Genomic DNA, 6051 nt, shown 5'->3' on the forward strand with positions numbered 1-6051 from the left:
AATACATATATATGTGTATATCTATAAATGTGTGTGAGGTGTGTGTATAGCAACCTACATAGAGCAGATTCATGTACAGATATATATATGTAATACACATTATAAATTTATCTGTAATATATATATAAATAAATAAATAAATATATTGCATATATTTGCAAATAGTTACTTATCATTGTTGGCATGAGTCTATCCTTAAACTAGATTCATTAAATTCTAATTGAGAATTCTTTCTAATGCAGTGTCACTGAGATCTCACGGAATTTTAGAGCTGAAAGGAACCCAGAGGACAGGGATGCCTGAAAGATGAGTAATCTTGAGTCTGAAAGCATAGCTCACCCAAAGTCTCACATGTTAGACAAACAATGTCATTGTAAAATATATATGAGTTTTAACCAAAGAATCGTAACTTGGGTAGTGAAAAATGTGAGGGTTATAGAAGTATAAGAGAACCAGAAATATAATGACGTAAACACGTTATAGAGGTGGTAACATGTTTTCCCCTTCTTTTTATGTTGTTTTGAATTTTATTTATGGAAACACAAAGATAACCCTTTTTTCTACCCATAATTTCTATAGCTGCCTTTAGAACGGTAATTAGTTGTTTCTGTGGCAAACAAAACCTATATAAGTTAAAATTCAACACAACTAAGGAGAAAAAGACAGACTATATTCTGAAATAATATCTTGATCACATTTACTTCTATTACAATCTTAATGGTTAAAACAACATTTAAAATGGTTGAATGGTTTAAAATGGTCTAAATGGTTAAAACAACATCTTTAACCCATTATGAAATTTTCCCAATAAAACCTTAGCCAGGGTGTCTGGTTGCTCGGTCCATTAAGCATCTGCCTTCAGCTCAGGTCATGATCCCAGGTCCATGCCCTGCATCAGTCTCCCTGCTAAGCAGCAGCCCTGCTTCTCCTTCTCCCTCGGCTTGCTGCTCCCCCTGCTTGTGCTCTGTATCTCTCTCTGTCAGATAAATAAATAAAATCTTCCAAAAAATAATAATAAAATCTAAGATATTATGAAATGATAGAAAATTATGTCAGCTGTTTACGTATCCAGAATCAAGTATTGGTTTGTATTCATCTATTTTCGTGCCTTAAGATTTTAGCGTTGTTTAAATTAAATATGGTAGTTTTTTTTATAAGAATATTAAAATCTCTTATAGTGAGAAATACCTTGAATCATGAATGATATTGTTGTTCTGGAAGATTTGCAGACTTGATTGCCCTATCGTATTTTAGCAAGCTAAGTTCTGTGCACTAGATGTAGTGTGTATAACTATTATTATTACCATTTAAATTTTTTGTTGGACCAGATCATTTTTAGTGTTCTCTTTTCTAAATCTACATTTTGTAATTTTCTTGAAGATATTGTCACAATTTCTTACTGTTGACAAGTCCAAGCCAGAACAAAAATAATGTAAAATTTATTATTACAAGTTTTCAGTCTCTTTGAGTTCAGAAAACAATACATGCTAAGCCATTAAATCCTATTATAATAGGCTCCCAGCCCATAATCTGGCTCTTCAACTGAAAATATGTAATGTTACTTAATGATCAGGGTGTTTGAACTTCTTTTTGACTGTAAAAAATAATGATCCTTCATTATAATAAAATATTCCTCTATTTCATAATCTGTGTTTTATGAATTACTCTACACACACTTTGTGTCAATTATAGGCCATAGAATAAAAGGTAACACTTCAGCCTTCAGGCTGAATCATTTATTTGGAGCTCGCTGATGTGTTCTTAATTCAATTTGAAGTCTCTCCCCACCCACAGTTTGTGGAGAAAGAGATGCAAACATTTTTCTTCATTGGCAGTGACTGGAGAATGCATCAACATGACAAATATTTTCCAAGAGGAAAAAAAAAATGGTATACTGTGTGAATAACAATCTCTCTCTCAAAGGAAAAAAAAGATAATCATAACAATATTTATAACATTTCTTTTATCTCAAAGGAACCTCCAAGCACTTTAGAAATGTTAACGACGATCAGGTTCTGTGGGATTCACATCTCCTGTCACTGAAACGGATTCATGTTGAACAGTGCACGGGCATGACAGGCCCTGCAGAAAGCTCAGTTGGATTTATTACCACATCTGTAAGGCTGAAAGGGGAGCACTGCATATTCCAAACTGCCCATGTTAGAATGTGTATCCATCACAGAATCAGAGGCATGGGATCCCTGCATATGCAAAATGTGATGGATAGCATAACATTCACCTGCTCTCAGATAAAAGTATTGGTGAGGCATCACAGGATACTTTGCCCACACCATCTGGTGCTGTAGACAACATTATGCCTGTTAATAAGACACTAGTTATCATTTAAAAACACTTAATATGTTCATGTGAATTAACACTACTTTGGCTTCTTCCACCTATTTAAAAAATTCAGTGTTCAGAATCCTAGGTTAATACATCTGTAGAATGGGGCAAGCATAACTATTTTTCCAATACAGAAATATTTATATGTCACTGCTAAATTCCCTCATATAGATTATATGGCTGACTTGAACAATGATGATATGTTGCGAATCCTACAACTGTGAATGACACTGCTTGCACAATAACTAACAAGTGTTGAGATTTTCTAAATACACAAACATATGCACATGTGTAGTCACATACATCTGTATAGATGACATATATCAGATAGTTTCGTCATGTACTATTGTTTGATTTATACCATGTACTATTATTTACCTCACAACTACTAATATTTAAAAACAGGAATAAAAAATAAATGGGAGTATACTGCAGTTTTTTTTTATTCCATCATTATCTATGCTATTTTGTGGCAAAATTTCATTCATCTATGTCTTTATTCATTTGGGAAACATTTATTCAGTATTTATTAGACCCTATTCTGGGCACTAGGCTTTTAAAGAGACATTTGAAACATTCCTTATCTTCAGGAAGATAGTACTCTTCCAGGAGAGATAAATATTTAGAAAAAAAGTAAATAGAGTGCCTTGGAAACACCAAACAGGCAACTCATGCCATTGTAATAGAAGAAGCAGGGGCAATTTTACAAAGAAGGCAGCATTTGAATTGGTCTTGAAAATTGAGTAGGAGACGTCAGCCAAAGCAAGTATTCCTGTCAAGGTTCTAAGTATAAAATTAAAATATATTCCTAGCACTGACTGCAAAAAAAGATATAGCCCCAGCAATACCAAGTTTGAGTGACTGAAACAGTCTGAGTTTCAGCAAAATGTGACTAAAGCAATCTATTGATACATAGGCATACCTCATTTTATTGTACTTCATTTTGTTGCACTTTGCAGATATTGTTTTTTCTCTTTTCTTTTCTTTCTTTCTATTTTATTTTATTTTACTTTATTTTAACAAATTGAAGGTCTGTGGCAACCCTGCATCAAGCAAGTCCATTGGTACCATTTTTCCAACATCACTTGCTTACTGCACATTTATGTCACATTTTGGTAATTCTTGCAATATTTCAGATTTGTCATTATTACTATACTTTTTGTGGTGATCTGTGATTAGTGATCTTTGATGTCGCTATTGTAATTGCTTTTAGACACCACAAATGGTACCCATATAAGATGATGAACTTAATCAATAAATGTTGTGTAACTTTGCTCCACCAGCTGGCTATTCCGCTATCCCTCTCCCTCTTTTCAGGCCTCCCTACTTCCTGAGATACAACAATATTGAAATTGTGTCATTTAATAACCCTACAATGCCTTCTATGTGTTCAAGTGAAAGGAAGTGCACACAACTCTCAGTTTAAATCAAAAGCTAGAAAAGATAAAGCTTAGTAAGGAAGGCATGTCAAAAGCTAATAAGCCCAGCACTAGGTCTTTTGTGCCAAACAGTTAGCCAAGTTATGAAGACAAAAGAAAAGTTCTTGAAGGAAATTAAAGTGCTACTCCAGTGAACACAGAAATGATAAGAAAGTGAAATAGCCTTATTGCAAATACAAAGAAAGTTTTAGTGCTCTGGATAGAAGATCAAACTGGCCCCTACAATGTTCCCTTAAACCAGAGCCTAATCCAGAATGAGGCCCTAACTCTCTTCAATTTTATGAAGGGTGAAAGAGGTGAGGAAGCTGGAAAGGAAAAGTTGGAAGCCAGCAGAGGTTGAGTTAACATGAGATTTACATAATGAAACAGACTCTTAACTATAAAGAACAAACTGATGATTACCAGAGGGGAGGTGGGTGGAGAGATGGGTTCAATAGGTGATGAGAATTGAGTGAAACCTGTCATGAGGAGCACTGGGTGTTGTATGGAAGTACTGAATCACTGTATTGTCAACCTAAAACTAGTATCACTGTATGTTAACCAGCTGGAATTTAAATAAATATTTTTTTTTTTTAAAAAGAAGCCAACTCCATAACATAAAAGTGTTAGGTGAAGCAGCAAGTGGTGACATAGAAGCTATAGTAAATTATCCAAAAGTTCCATCTAGGGTAATAAATGAAGGTCGCTACACTAAGCAACAGATTTTTGTGGGTAACCAGCATGGAGCTTATCTGAGAACTAGATCTTGTAGCCCTCAGCTCACTGGGGATAGTGAGGTCCTGAATTGCCACACTGACTCTTGACCACATTGTTCTCCAGCTTTAGCTCCTCCACCCCCCACTTTGAGTTAATAGCCTATTCTTGTACCCTTTGAAGTAAACATGTTTTTCTCTGTTTTCCAAAATTACTCATTCCTATAGCTAATCTGCTAGCTCTCAATAAAAGCTGGATGAGAAAAAGCCTCAGGGTCTGAGTCTGAGTATGAGTGTTCTCAGTCTCCTTGCCCTGAAGATTAAGATTCAATGAGGCTCTGAGTCTTTCTTCATATCCTCTCCTCTGACTATCCTGGCTCCATGGCAGATTTTCAGTGGAGATTAAACAGATTTCTGTTGTAATAAGATGCCTTCTATGACCTTTATAGGTAGAGAAAATAAGTCAATACTTGGCTTCAAAGCTTCAAACAGGCTGACTTTCTTGTTAGGGGCTTATGCAGTTGGTGACTTTATGTGGAATCTAATGCTCATTTACCATTCTGAAAATCTAAGGGTTCTCAGATTTAAGCTACATCTACTCTTCTTGTGTGCTAGGAATGCAACAACAAAGCCTGGATGACAGCATACCTGTTGACAATATGGTTTACTGAATATTTTAACCCCACTATTGAAACCTACTTCTCAGGAAAAAAAAAAAAAAAGATTCCCTTCAAAATACTACTGTTCACTGATAATGTGCCTGGTCACCCAAGAGCTCTGATGGAGATGTACAGTGAGATAAATGTGTCTGCATTCCTGCCAACACGACATCCATTCTGCAGCCTGTGGATTGGAGTAATTTTGATTTTCAAGTCTTATTATTTGAGAATGACATTTCATAAGCCTATAGGTGCCATAGATAGTGATTCATCTGATAGATCAAAGTAAATTGAAAGTCTGGAAAGGATTCACCATTCTAGATGCCATTAAGAAGAAGTCAAAATATCCACATGACAGGAATTTGGAAGCAATTGATTCCAACCCTTATGGATGACTTTGAGGGGCTCAAGACTTCAGTAGAGGAAGTAACTGCAGATGTGGTGGACTTAGCAAGAGAAATAGAATTTGAAGTGGAACCTGAAGATGGGACTAAATTTCTGCAATCTTATGACACAATTTTAATGGGTGAGGAAATGCTTCTTATGGCTGGGCAAAGAAAGTGATTTCTTGAGATGGAATATACTAGTAAAGATGCTGTAAAGACTGCTGAAATGACAATAAAGAGTTTAACATATTATGTAAACTCAGTTGATAAAACAACTGCAGGACTTGAGAAGACGGACTCCAATTTTTGAAAGAAATTCTACTATGGGTAAACTGTTAACAGACACATGCTACAGAAAGATCATTCATGAAAAATAGAGTCAATTGATGTGGCCAACTTCATTGTTGCCTTAGTTTTGGAAATTGCCACTGCCACCCCAGCCTTCACCAATGATCACCATGATCAGTGGCCATCAACATCAAGGCAAAACCTCCGTCAGCTAAAAGATTGCAAATTGCTCAGATAATGGTTG

Source organism: Canis lupus, chromosome 33, assembly GCF_003254725.2.
Source record: "Canis lupus dingo isolate Sandy chromosome 33, ASM325472v2, whole genome shotgun sequence".
In the NCBI taxonomy this organism is placed as follows: Eukaryota; Metazoa; Chordata; class Mammalia; order Carnivora; family Canidae; genus Canis; species Canis lupus.